The following is a 15,550-nucleotide window of genomic DNA, read 5'->3' as shown; positions in this document are numbered from 1 at the left end:
AGATCCTCCCCGTGCTTCACACTTCCTCCAGGGTAGTCTCTGGAGAAGACTCCTGCCTCTCCTCCAAACTCCCAAGGTCTTCACTTGCACAAACCTCGGAAATTAATTTCAGCCTCTTTTACCATTCTATTTCCAGTGTGTTTCCTATTGCTTATCAGCTAGACTAAACTTTCTAAGGTCAGATATTTCTTGGATTCACTTATGATTTTCTCAGTACTTTGTACATAGGTACTGGGAAAATAAAGTAAGACCTACTTTAAGACTTGTATTTTAGACACTGGCTACTCCTCCAAATGAGATGGAAAAAACACTAAAAATGCCCAGCAAAATATTGAAACTTTATTTTTTAGTATGTTGATTATCTGACAAAAAAGTAGGAATATTTCAAATGCCAAAACCAAGTGAAATTTGGAACCTAGAGCATTAAGCCAAACACAGAAGGAAAGTTTCTTTTGGGGGACATTGAGCATCCATTTATGATGTTGCAGGACTTAGGGATCAAGATACAAAGCTAAGGTCTTTTGAAGGTGAGAAGCCTAATTCTTTAAAACCAGAACAGAAAGTGCTACTAGAAATAAACCTATGTTCTGCACTTATTCCCCTTACACACATCCACATCCACTGAGTAGGGGTGGACAATGAAATGTACCTGTGTGAATTGTGGCACTGAGTGAAGATGAAAATAAATGTATCCTGAGAATTGCTAGAAAAAAAAAACTTGTCCTCACTCAAATTGCAGCATGAATTCACAATACCCAGAAGGTCTAAAAAGACTCAAAGTGAAAACTCACTTTAAAATGTCAATCTCAGCTAACCAGTTAAAGTAGATGTTCAACACAGGCTTTAAAGAATCCCCACAGATGAGCTTCCAAGGATTCAGATGTCACAGTCAAAAAATACACAAGGAATGTAGGCAGGTTGGGTGAAAATCAGTAATAATAACAGGAGATAACGCATTCTCAAAAGTTCATGTTAACAATTCCTGGCAAGAATATAAAATATTTGTATGTAATGGGTTTAAAGAAATAAATATAATACTGATAAAATGAGCAAAAAAAATAGTAAGACTAGTAAAATACCAAAACCATTTGATCAGAAAAAAAAAAAAGAAAAAGCTTCCAAAAATATGTTTAATGTATAACAATTAAAATGAAGAATCTGGAGCCAGGAGTGGTGGCTCATGTCTATAATCTCAGCTATTTGGGAGACTTATATGTGAGTATCACTTGAGTCCAGGGGTTTAAGGCTAGAGTGAGCTATAATTGCTGGTGTACACCAGCCTGAGTGATAGAACAAGACCCCATCTCTTAAAATAAATAAACATAGAGAAACAATACAAACAAGTTGGCATAGTAACCAGCTAACAACACAATGAGAGGATCAAATCCACACATATCAATTCTAACCTTAAATGTAAATGAGCTACATGCCCCATTTAAAAGATACAGAGTAAATGAGCCACATGCCCCATTTAAAAGACACAGAATGGCAACCTGGATAAAAAAGCAATACCCAATGGTATGCTGTCTTCAAGAGACCCATCCCACATTCAATGACACCCATAGGCTCAAGACAAAAGGATGAGAGAAAATCTACCAAGCAAATGGAAAACAGAAAAAAGCAGGGGTTGCAACCTTAATTTCAGGCAAAACAGACTTTAAACCAACAAAAACCAAAAAAGACAAAGAAGGGCATTACATATGGTAAAGGATTCAATTCAACAAGTAGACCTAACTGTCCTAAATATATATGGACCCAACACAGGAGCACCTGGATTTATAAAGCAAGTCCTTAGAAACCTGCAAAGAGACTTAGACTCACACACAATAATAGTGGGAGATTTCACTCCACTAACAGAATTATACAGATCATCGAGGCAGAAAATTAACAAAGATATTAAGGGCCTGAAATCAGCATTGAACCAAATGGATCTAGTAGGTCTCTGCAGAACTCTTTACTCAAAAACAATAGAATATACATTCTTCTCCTCACCACATGGCACATACTCTAAAGTTAACCACACAATCAGACATAAAACAATCCTCAGCAAATATAAAAGAATGGAAATCATACCAAACATACTCTGATGATAGCACAATAAAAATAGAAGTTAAGACAAAAAAAATTGCTCAAAACCATGCAATTACATGGAAATTAAACAACATGCTTTTGAATGGCTTTTGGGCAAAAAATAAAATTAAAGCAGACATCGAGAAGTTCTTTGAAACTAATGAGAACAAAGGTACATCATACCAGAATCTCTGGGACAAGCTAAGGCAGTGTTAAGAGGGAAATTTATAGCACTGAATACCCATGTCAAAAAGTTAGAAAGATCTCAATTTAACAATTTAACATCACCACTGGAAGAACTAGAGAATCAAGAGCAAACCAACCCAAAAGCTAGCAGAAGACAAGAAATAATGCAAATTAGAGCTGAGCTAAGGGAAATTGAGACAAAAAAAATTCAAAAGATCAATGAATTCAGGAGTTGGTTTTTTTGAATAAATTAATAAGACAGATAGGCCACAAGCTAAATTAATAAGAAAAGAGAGAAGATCTAAATAAACACAATTATAAATGATGAAGAAAATATTACTACTGACCCCACATAAATAAAAATAACCATCATAAACTATTATGAACACCTTTGTGCATACAAACTAGAAAACCCAGAAAAGATGGATAAATTGCTTAACAGACACACCACAAACTGGAAAGCCGAGAAGAGATGGATAAATTCCTTAACAGATACACCACTGAACCAGGAAGAAATTGATTCCCTGAAAAGACCAATAACAAGCTCCAAAATTGAATCAGTAATAAATAGCCTACCAATAAAAAAAAGCAGCCCAGGACCAGACTGATTCACAACTGAATTCTACCAGATGTACAAAGAAGAGCTGATAGCAGTCCTACTGAAACTAGTCCAAAAAATTGAGGAGAAGGGACTCCTCACCAACTCATTCTATGAGGCTCTATGAGGCCAGCATCTTCCTGATACCAAAACCTGGCAAAGATGCAATAAAATAAGAAACTTCAAGTCAATATCATTGAACATTGATGCAAAAATCCTCAACAATATACTTGCAAACTGAATCCAACAGCACATCAGAAACCTAATTCACCATGATCAAGTAAACTTCATACCCAGGATGCAAGGTTGGTTCGACATACACAAACTGATACACGTGACTCATCATTTAAACAGAACTAAAGACAAAAACCACGTGTTTACTTCAATATATGTAGAAAAGGCTTTTGATAAAATTCGACATCTCTTCATGTAAAAACCTCTCAATAAACTAGGTATTGAAGGAACATATCTCAAAATAATTAGAGCTATCTATGACAAACCCACAGCCAACTTCGTACTGAATGGGGAAATGCTAAGCATTCCCTTGAAAACTGGCACAAGACAAGGATGCCCTCTCTTACCACTTCCATTCGACATAATATTGGAAGTGCTAGCCAGAGCAATCAGGCAATGGAAAGAAATAAAGGGCATCCAAATAGAAAGAGAGTATGTGAAACTATCTCTGTTTTCAGATGACATGATTTTGTATCTAGAAAATCCCATAGTCTCAGCCCAAAGGCTCCTTCAGCTGATAAACAACTTCAGCAAAGTTTCAGAATACTAAATCAATGTACACAAATCATTAGCATTCCTATACACCAAATAACAGCCAAGCCAAGAGCCAAATCAGGAATGCAATCCAACTGACAATAGCCACAAAAAAATAACATACATAAGAATACAGCTAACCAGGGAGATGAAAGATTTCTACAATAAGAATTACAAAACACTGCTCAAAGAAATCAGAGAAGACACAAACAAATGGAAAAACATTTCATGCTCATGGATAGGAAAAATAAATATCATTAAAATGGCCATACTGTCAAAAGCAATTTACAGATTCAATACTATTCCTATCAAATTACCAATGACATTCTTCACAGAACTAAAAAAAAAACTATTTTGAAATTTATATGGGACCAAAAAGGAGCTCTAACAGCTAAGGCAATGCTAAGCAAAAAGAACAAAGCTGGAGGCAATATGCTACCCAACTGCAAACTATACTACATGGCTACCGTAATCAAAACAGCATGGTACTGGTACAAAAACAGACACATTGACCAACGGAACAGAATAGAGAGCCCAGAAATAAGGCCACACACCTACAACCATCTGTTCTTTGGCAAAGCTGAAAAAGAACAGGCAATGGGGAAAAGACTCCATATTCAATAAATGGTGGTGGGATAACTGGCTAGCCATATCCAAAAGATAGAAACTGGACCCCTTCCTTACACCACATACAAAAATCAACTCAAAATAGATTAAAGACTTAATTTTAAAACCCAAAACTATAAAAACCCTGGAAAACAATCTAGGTGATACCATTCTGGACATAGAAATGGGCAAAGGTTTCATGATGAAGATGCCAAAAGCAATTGCAACAAAAGCAAAGGTTGACAAATGAGATCCAATTAAACTTAAGAGATTCTGCATAGCAAAAGAAGCTATCAACAGAGTAAACAGACAACCTACAGAATGGGAGAAAATATTTGCAAACTACGCATCTGACAAAAGTCTAATACTCAGCATCTATAAGGAACTTAAACGAATTTACAAAAAAAGAAAAAACCCAACCCCATTTAAAAGCAGGCAAAGGATATGAACAGGCATTTCTATAAAGAAGACACAGATGCAGTTAACAAGCTTATGAACAAAAGCTCAGTATCACTGATCACTAGAGAAATGTGAATCAAAATCACAACGAGATACCATCTCACACCAGTCAGAACCACCATTATTAAAAAGTCAAAAAATAACATGCTGATAAGGCTGTGGATAAAAAGAAATGCTGTACACCGTCTATGGGATTGTAAATTAGTTCAACCATTGTGGAAAGCAGTGTGGTGATTCCTCGGAGAGCTAAAACCAGAACTACCATTTGACCCAGCAATCTTATTACTGGGTGTATACCCAGAGGAATATAAATCATTCTACCATTAAGATATATGCATGCAAATGTTCACTGCAGCACTATTCACAATAGCAGAGACACGAAATCAACCTAAATGCCCATCAATGACAGATTGGATTAAGAAAATGTGGTACATATACATCATGGAATACTATGCAGCTATGAAGAAGAATGAGATTATATCTTCTGTGAAAACATGGATGGAACTGGAGGCCATTATCTTTAGCAAACTAACACAGGGACAGAAAACCAAATACCACATATTATCACTTATAAGTGAGAGCTAGTGGATGAGAACTCATGGACGCAATGAAGGGAACAAGAGACAATGGAACCTACTTGAGAGTGGAGGGTGGGAGAAGGGAGAGGATCTGAAAAAAATAACCATTGTGTACTAGGCTTATTGCCTGGGTGATGAAATAATCTGTACAACAAACCCCCTTAACTGTTACCTACATAAAAACCTGCACATGTACTCCAAAACTAAAATAATGGTTAAAAAATAAAATCAAATAAATAAAAGTTAAAATGTGACATCATAGATTATTATTTTGTGCACTTACAAGAAACTAGCCTGCTAATTAAATAAGTGTAAATGTTTATTATTTAATTTTTATGCATGTATGTGAAGTAAAATGAAATAAAATAAAAAATATATAAATAAATAACCCAATGGATGGTTTTAACTGTAAAGTTTCCAAAGCTAAAGAGATATTTAACAAAATGGAAGCTAAATTTAAATACGTTATCTATAATGCAGTACAGAAACACAAAGGTTCAACAAATAGAAAAAGAGATTTAGAAGACATGGAGGGCAGAAAGAAGAAGTCTCATATTTGGCTAATTAAAGGACCAGAAAGAGTGAAGTGAGATGGGGAAAGATGATATTTTAAGAAATAATGACTAAGAAACTTTAGACTGACAAATGACATTGGTAGTTACGTTACAAAAGCAAGCAGAATAAGAACAAAATTAAATCCACCTTAAAAACATAACTGTGAAACTGTGTAACACTAAGGAGAAAAAGAGACAATCTTAAAAACCTTCAAATAGAAAAGACAAATAATAAAAGAATGACAAATAGAAAATGGAAGTCAGAAGATAGTGGAATAATATATTAAATGTGCGGAGAGGAAATAGCTCCAGTGAAAATATCTTTCTAAAAGTAGATGAAGGAAAAAAAATCAGCCTAATGAAAACTAAACAAAATGCTTTTACTGAATATATTGTAAGGTTATCCTATAGGCAAAATGAAAACAATCAGATGGAAGAGCTCAGATGTGAGAATAAATTTTAAAAACGGCAAAATATAGGTAAATCTATCCAAACATTGGCTATATAAGACAATAATAATATTGTTTATTAACAGTTGGCAAAAAACAGTCATTGGCAATAATATATCATAAGGAGGCCACGAGACTTCTGCTAATTTATTATCAGTCCTTGTATTGTTTAGGACAGACGTAAAGATAACAAGCATCTTAAATTTCCTGAAGTGACCATTAACACAACAGAAGACAGAATTAATCAGTTCCAAAATATTAGAGAGAAAAAGGTGCAATGAGAAAACTTACAGAAACAATCAAAAAGAAGGGAAAAAGGAAAGGTTAAAAGCACAGGAAATGCATAATACACAAAAAGTTCAAAATAAATGATATGAATAAATGTAATTATAATGGTAATTTGAATGTAAAAGAACTGCATTCAAGAATTAAGACAAAGATTGTCAGACTAGATGAAAAAACAAAAGCTAGCTTTATGCTATTGGTAAGAAACACTTCTGAATTATAACTATTAGAAAGAATAAGGCTAAAAGAAGAAAGAAAATTATACCAGGGAAGTGCTAACCAAAATAATTATATAACCGTCTATTAATAGCAGGCAAAAATAGATGGAGGCAGAAAGCATTAACACTATTAATCTATTGGTGTTTAATAGAAACATTATTAAACAGTTAAAGGTTTATTATTAAGGAAGATATAACAATTATAAAGTTGCATGTATATAAGAACATAGTTTAATATATAGTAATCAGAAATTAAAAGAACTAGAAGGACAACCCATCATCAACAAACACAGTATCATGAGAGGAGATTTGATACACTTTCATAGTAGATAATAAATATATCAGGAAATTACATAGTATGCATATGTAAAATTAAAACGATGCAACTAACAAACTTAAACACACAAAGGAAATACATGCCAGTAGAAAATACAAATTTTTCTTCAGCATATATATATAACATTTATAAAATTGACCAACTGGGCTATAATTCAAACACTAAAGAATTAATGAAATTAAATTAAAGATCAATAACAAGAATATAAATTTTTAATTTTAATACTTAGAATTTCTCATATAGCCTTATATTTTTATAAATTAGAAAGCAATAACAAAAAGATAAATATCATTTTTTAAAATATAGTTTTTAAATTATTTGTGGATCAAGTAAGTTATTACTATGTTAAAATATTTTGAGTTGAGCAATAATTAAAGTACAGTATGGTTTGAGTATTTATCTGAAATGTGTGCACCAAAAGCATTTTGGATTTGAGATTTTGAAATATTTAAATATGCACAATGAAATGTTTTGGGGATAGAACCCAAGTCTAAACACAAAAATCATTTATGTGTTACCTATACCTTATACACATGGCCTGAAGTAATTTTATACAATATTTTTAATAACTTTGTATAAGAAACAAAACATCTATACATTGAACCATGAGAAGCAAAGGTGTCACACATACCTATGGCGTCATGTCAGAGCTCAAAATTGTTCAGATATTGGAGCATTTTGGATTTCAGATATTCAGATTAGGAATGCTCAACCTGTGTAACAAAATTGTGGGATACAGCTAAAGCAGTATTCAGAGGAAAATTTATAACATAATAATTTAGATTAGACTACAAAAAGGATGAAATATAATGAGCAAGGAATCCAATTTGAGTGGCCACAGTATGAGTGAAAGGAAGGAAACACAGAGCAGAGAGCAATTCCATGAAAACCGACAGATCCTCTGCATGACTAATGGAGAGGGAAGTCATCAATATTAGAAGTAATAAATGTATGTAACTACAGATTCTGCACAAATAAAAACATTAAAGGATTTGATAAATAACCTTATACCAATACATTTAAAAACATGCAAAATCCACAAACTACTTAAAAATACAAGAATCAACACCAAAAAAACCAAAAAGTGTAAATAATCCTGTAACTATTCAATAAATTATATCAGCAATTAAAAATCTTTCCATTCAGAAATGGTCTCAGATGATTTTCTCCATTAGGCCTGACTCTCAAGAGGAAAATAATTCTAATTTGACAAATATTTCAGATGATAAGACAGTGGAAATACTCTACAATTCATTTTACAAGAGAAAAAAATTAATAGGCCCATCTCACTCATAAACTTAAATGCAAAACATATTTGAATAAATGTGAACAAACCAAATAAAAATGTATGGAAAAGGTAATGCGCTATACCATTAGAGATGTAGGACTAATCTAACACTAGAAATAATTTTATATAAGTTCTATATTAAGTTTAAAAGAGAATAATTGTAGAATTTTGTATTCTATAAAAACAAAATTTATTTCGTATTTTAAAAATAAAATCTTATCAAACTAAAAGTAGAGATGAGGTTTTTAATTTTTTTATTATACTTTAAGTTCTGGAATACATGTGCAGAATGTGCAGGTTTGTTACGTAGGTATACACCTGCCATGATGGTTTGCTGCACCCATCAACCCGTCATCCACATTAGGTATTTCTCCTAATGCTCTCCCTCCACTAGTCCCCCAACCCCCGACAGGCCCCAGGGTGATGTTCCCCTTCCTGTGTCCATGTGTTCTCGTTGTTCAACTCCCACTTATGAGTGAGAACATGTGGTGTTTGGTTTTCCGTTCTTGTGTTAGTTTGCTGAGAATGATGGATTCCAGCTTTACCCATGTCCCTGCAAAGGACATGAAATCATCCTTTTTTATGGCTGCATAGTATTCCATGTTGTATATGTGCCACATTTTCTTTACCCAGTCTATCATTGATGGGTATTTGGGTTGCTTCCAAGTCTTTGCTATTGTGAACAGTGCCACAATAAACATATGTGTGCATGTGTCTTTAGAGTAGAATGATTTATAATCCTTTGGATATTTACCCAGTAATGGGATTGCTGGGTCAAATGGCATTTCTAGTTCTAGATCCTTGAGGAATCGCCACACTGTCTTCTACAATGCTTGAACTAATTTACACTCTTACAAACAGTGTAAAAGCATTCCTATTTTTCTACACCCTCTCCAGCATCTGTTATTTCCTGACTTTTTAATGATCACCATTCTAACTGGCATAAGATGGTATCTCATTGTGGTTTTGATTTGCATTTCTCTAATGATCAGTGATGACAAGCTTTTTTTCATATGTTTGTTGGCTTCATAAATGTCTTCTTTTGAGAAGTGTCTGTTCATATCCTTTGCCCACTTTTTGATTGGGTTGTTTTTTTCTTGTAAATTTGTTTCAGTTCTTTGTAGATTCTGGATATTAGCTCTTTGTCAGATGGATGAGTTGGAAAAATTTTCTCCCATTCTGTAGGTTGTCTGTTCACTCTGATGATAGTTTCTTTTGCTGTGCAGAAACTCTTTAGTTTAATTAGATTCCATTGGTCAATTTTGGCTTTTGTTGCCATTGCTTTTGGTGTATTAGCCATGAAGGCTTTCCCATGCCTATGTCCTGAATGGTATTGCCTAGGTTTCCTTCTAGGGTTTTTATGGTTTTAGTCTTATGTTTAAGTCTTTAATCCATCTAGAGTTACTTTTTATATAAGGTGTAAGGAAGGGGTCCAGTTTCAGCTTTCTGCATATGGCTAGCCAGTTTTCCCAATACAATTTATTAAATCCTTTCCCAATTGCTTGTTTTTGTCAGGTTTGTCAAAGATCAGATGGTTGTAGATATGTGGTGCTATTTCTGAGGCCTCTGTTCTGTTCCATTGGTCTATAGATCTATTTTGGTACCAGTACCATGCTGTTTTGGTTACTGTAGCCTTGTAATATAGTTTGAAGTCAGGTAGCATGATGCCTCCAGTTTTGTGCTTTTTGCTTAGGATTGCCTTGGCTACTCAGGCTCTTTTTGGTTCCATATGAAATTAAAAGTAGTTTTTTTCTAAGTCTGTGAAGAAAGTCAGTGGTAGCTTGATGTGGATAGACTTGAATCTATAAATTACTTTGGGCACTATGGCCATTTTCACAATATTGATTCTTCTTATCCATGAGCATGGAATGCTTCTCCATTTGTTTGCTTCCTCTCTTATTTCCTTGAGCAGTGGTTTATAGTTTTCCTTGAAGAGATCCTTCACATACCTTGTAAGTTGTATTCCTAGGTATTTTATTGTCTTTGTAGCAATTGTGAATGAGAGTTCACTCATGATTTGGCTCTCTCTTTGTCTGTTGTTAGTGTATTGGAATGCTTGTGATTTTTGCACACTAATTTTTTATCCTGAGACTTTGCTGAAGTTTCTTAACAGCTTAATGAGTTTTGGGGCTGAGATGATGGGGTTTTGTAAATATGCAATCATGTCATCTGCAAATAGAGACAATTTGACTTCCTCTCTTCCTATTTGTTTGAATACCCTTTATGTCTTTCTCTTGCCTGATTGCCCTGGCCAAAACTTCCAATACTATGTTGAATAGGAGTGGTGAGAGAGGACATCCTTGTCTTGTACCAGTTATCAGAGGGAATGCTTCCAGTTTTTGCCCATTTAGTATGATATTGGCTGTGGGTTTGTCATAAATAGCTCTTACTATTTTGAGATATGTTCCATCAATACCTAGTTTGTTGAGAGTTTTTAGCATAAAGCGGTGTTGAATTTTGTCAAAGGCCTTTTCTGCATCTATTGAGATAATCATGTGGTTTTTGTCATCGGTTCTGTTTATGTGATGGATTACATTTATTGGTTTGCATATGTTGAACCAGCCTTGCATCCCAGGGATGAAGCCCACTTGATCATGGTGGATAAGCTTTTTGATGTGCTGCTGAATTCGTTTTGCCAATATTTTAATGAGGATTTTTGCATTAATGTTCATCAGGAATATTGGCCTGAAATTTTCTTTTTTTGTTGTGTCTCTGCCAGGTTTTGGTGTCAGGATGATGCTGGCCTCATAAAATGAGTTAGGGAGGATTCCCTCTTTTTCTATTGTTTGAAATAGTTTCAGAAGGAATGCTACCAGCTCCTCTTTGTACCTCTGGTAGAATTCAGCTGTGAATCCATCTGTTATTTACAAGCAATTTAAAACATGAATCACACTAAATAAATGGAAAAATGAAAGCGTTTTCTTTATGAACATGAAAATTCCAGGGTACTTGTTATCACCATTTCTAGTTAACATTTACCAGTGATTTACCATGCAATAGGAATAGACAAGTAAATGAAAAGTTTAAGAACAAGAAAGAGAGAGAGAGAGGGAAAGAAAACAGGAAGGAAGAATAGAAATTTTATAGATAATATGATTGTTAAAGGAAACAGATTATTACAATTAATAAGTATATTTAGCAAAGTTGTCTGATTTAACAATCATTTATATACAATGGCAGCAAACATTTTAAAACTATAATTAAATGCAAGATACTACTTAAGTACCCTGAAATTATAAAGTACCTAGGAATAAATCTAGCACAAGTTTTTAAGCTTTTTATGAAGAAAATTATAAAGCTATATTAAAAGACATTAAGACAAATTCAAATAAATGAAAGAACAATTTTTATGAATCAGAATACTCAGCAGCTTAAAGATGTCAATTATCTCCCTTGATGAGTTCAGTGTAAATCCAACCCAAATCCTCAAAGCTATTTTGTGGTACTTGACAAGTAGTTTCTACAAAAGGGATGAAGTATACTGAGCAAAGAGTCCAGTTTGAAGGGCCACAATGTGAGTGAAAGGAAGGAAACACAGAGCGAAGAGCAGTTCAATGAAAACTGACAGATCCATATATGGAAACATACATGGAAAACATTAGGAGCAGGAATCACCAAGATACCGGTGAAGAAGAAATCGCATAGGAAGTTCTACCCCACCAAACTTATTAAAAAGTGATATTAAGAAAATACAGCATTCGTGCAGCCTTAGTAGACCGACGAAGCAGAATGGAAAGGCCATACACATACGTGCGCACATGAGAGAGATGTGCAGCATAGCAACGATGGAGAAAGCACGAGCTTTCCAATGATCTGAGATGATCACTTATCCACATGAGGACGAGAAAAAAATGAAAGAACAAACTAGAGTATTACCTCACGCCATACATAAACATTAATTCCAGATGCTTTAAATATTTAAATCTGTAACACAAAACTATAAACATTTTAGAATGCTATATGAAAGAATATCTTTGACTTCAGGATAGAAATGGGTTTCTTAAGATTAAAAAAGGGCAAATCAAAAAAGTAAACATATTAAAACTAAGAACTTCTGACTATTTTAAGGAACCATGTTATGTTTTAAACATAAGCCACAGACTGAAAAAAATATATATTTGCAACATATATCACTGACAAAGAAATAGAACACAGAGTATTTAAAGAACTGATAGGCACACTGACAAGCAAAAGGTAATTCACAAAAGACAAACATGCAAAAGACTTGAAGGAATACTTCACAAAGAAATGCCAATGGTTAAAAAACACATGAAAAGATGCTCAACTCATCATTAGTCAGGAAAATGGAAGTTAAAACCACAATTAAATGCTGTTTTTACATCCACCAAATTGGCAAAAATTTCAAAGTCTCACAATATCAAATTTTGGCAAGGATGTTAAGAAAAAACCATCTACTGCTGTGGGGTAACAATCTGGCATTTATCCAGTGAAACTGAAGATGTGCATTTCAAAAATGGAAGAATTCCTTTCCTAGGAATTTATGGAATGCTTCCGCACATGATGTGCTCCAGGGACTATATATGAAATGTTCATAACAGCACTGTTTATAACAGCAAAACCTCAGAAACAAGCCAAATGCCCAATGACAAGAGAATACCTAAAGATTTGGGTACATTCATCCCAAGCAATACTGTATAGCAGTGAAAATAAATGAACTATGGCAGTGAGCATATGGTGACTCACTCTCAGAGGGGTATGTTGAGTAGTGCAAAGCAAGTTGCAGATGAAAGCATATGTTATGATTCTATTTAAATAAATTTGGAAATTTGCGAAACTACACAGTGTATTCCTTTTGGGGGGCTGCAAGGCAGAGCTGTGCTGGCCCTGTACTAACCACATCAGCAGATAACCCTTGGAATTTGACAGTACACATTCTCTGAGGAATTCCATAGTAATCCTGATATGGATTCAGCCACAATTGTTAAAACTATAGAGAAATTCAATACAATTATTGACAAAAAAAAAAGTGGTACAGTGGTTACCTCTAGGGAAGGTACAGATACTCTCTGGGCTTCAAAGATTTTGGTAATGTCTATTTCTTAAGTTATATGGGGATATTCTGCCATTTATTGTAATGTGTATTATTTTATATTTAATATACATATTATATATTATTTTGTATCTAACCAACATTCAATAAAACCAATTAAAATAATGACTTATCCAGTTGTGGCCTTGCCTGTACAACGTGACTCATGGTATTACCATTCCAGTCCCAATGTCTTCCTGCAGGATCCTAGCTTTCTGTCATCCCACCATGAATGAACTCTTATTTCCATGGACCATGAAAACCAGTGGACACTGAGAGAAGCTATCACGGCACAGAGAGTGAAACCAGAACAAACTCATCTTGGGCAGATCTTCATTAGATTATATAATACCTGTGTGACATAAAGAAAACTTAACCTGTCTCTGGTTCTTCATCTTTACAATGGAGATGGTAATATACAACTCACCATATTGTAGGAAATTGAACTACATAGGCAGAGGAAGGGTAAATCAGATACAACGTTTTTGGTGGACAATTTGTGGAAACTATTAAAATATTGTGTTCTTCCCATTTAATCAGCAATTCAGTTACTTCTCATTTATTCCAGAAAAATTTTCTCCAAATTTTGCATAGATCTATGGGAAAGCTAGTTCATTGCTACATTGTTTTGTGCGGGGAAAAAAATTAGAAGATACCTTTAATATGAGAATTGTTAAATAAATTATGATACATCAATACTTGGGAATATATCATATAACCATTAAAATGAATAAGGTAGATGATGTATTGATATAAGAAAATGTCTATGATATATGATTCAATGAAAAATATTCATGTAGATAGAGTATGAAGCCCAGAAAATTTTAGAGAGGTCTAGTTTTTACCAGCTAGTAGGATGAAGAACAGGAGCTGCAATCCGTATAACATCATTCTCAAGTGAGAATTATTCCTGCTTCAACATACAGCCACACTTAAGAAATCTTCTATTAGCTGTGTTTTGCTCTTTCTCTCTCCTAAAAGATTTCTTTAAGTTATTCAAAGTCATAACTGCAGCAATGAAAACCTGATGATTTTAGCAGCTTTCTGAAATCTAGAAATGCCACTTGTAAAGACAAGGTCTGTGAGGCTAGGGCACCTGCATTCTATGGGGTTTTGAGGAGGAGCTGCTATATTTGGGGCGTATGGTTGATCCATCTTCACATGGTCACCACCTGTCTGTGGTACTATTTTTTCCTGAAAAACTGGGTTGAAATGTCATATAAAGGCCTCTCCAAGGCTCTCAGATGAATAATTTAATCACCCTCTAGTTGTCTCGATGGAGCTGAGCCTGTCTCTTTTCAAGCATGATCATAGCAGGGAATTCAGAGGTTGCGCTGACCCGGCCTTCATCTGCCATCGCCAGCGTCATGCTTGTCTGTCTCCTTTGAAGGCAGGCTCAGAGAGTGATTAGAAGAGTCACTGGAGAGGTTTAGGGGGAGGATCCTTATTACAGGTTTTCTCAAACGTGGAGGAGAGGTGGGCAAGGCCGTGACAGCCATCCATCCTGAGTCCCAAGGGCAAAAATGCCCTCAGGACTGGCAAGGTGATTCAGTTGGTGGTGCGGGAGTCTATTTGGAGTTTGTGTTTTTTTATTTCTTGAGAGGCTGAACCATTTTCAAAATGAACTGTGATATTACCCTAAAAATTTCCCCCTTGTTGACCAGTTCCTTTTCCATAAAAAGAGATTAGAAAGGCATGGAGGGGCTGGTTTGTGCTTGCATATGCCTGGGCTACTAGCAGGTGGTGTAGAACGAGCCCCTCGCATCAACCAGGAGGCTGAAAGCGTCCTCCAGAGCCAGGTGGCCAGGCTCCCCACCCAGTGCCCTCACCCTCGATCAGCCTCCCTGTCGAAGGTCTGATTGTTGGGTGATCATCACCGCTGCAAGGCAATGACAAGCCTTGTCAAAGGTGAGCTACATCAGCACTAGCTTTCCCCCAGAGGATTTCACGTGAGGACTCAGAAAGTGGAGCCATTGCTATTTACAAGCTTAGTGCATACATTATCTCGTAATCCTCTCAGTGATTTTACAGAGTCAGTGTTTATATCCCAGCTCTGGTAGATAAAGGGCCTGAGACTCAGAAGGTAGGAAACTACCCAAGATCT

Source organism: Symphalangus syndactylus, chromosome 22, assembly GCF_028878055.3.
Source record: "Symphalangus syndactylus isolate Jambi chromosome 22, NHGRI_mSymSyn1-v2.1_pri, whole genome shotgun sequence".
Classification (NCBI taxonomy): Eukaryota; Metazoa; Chordata; class Mammalia; order Primates; family Hylobatidae; genus Symphalangus; species Symphalangus syndactylus.
The sequence above is the reverse complement of the archived record's forward strand: the minus strand, read 5'-3'. Positions refer to the sequence as shown.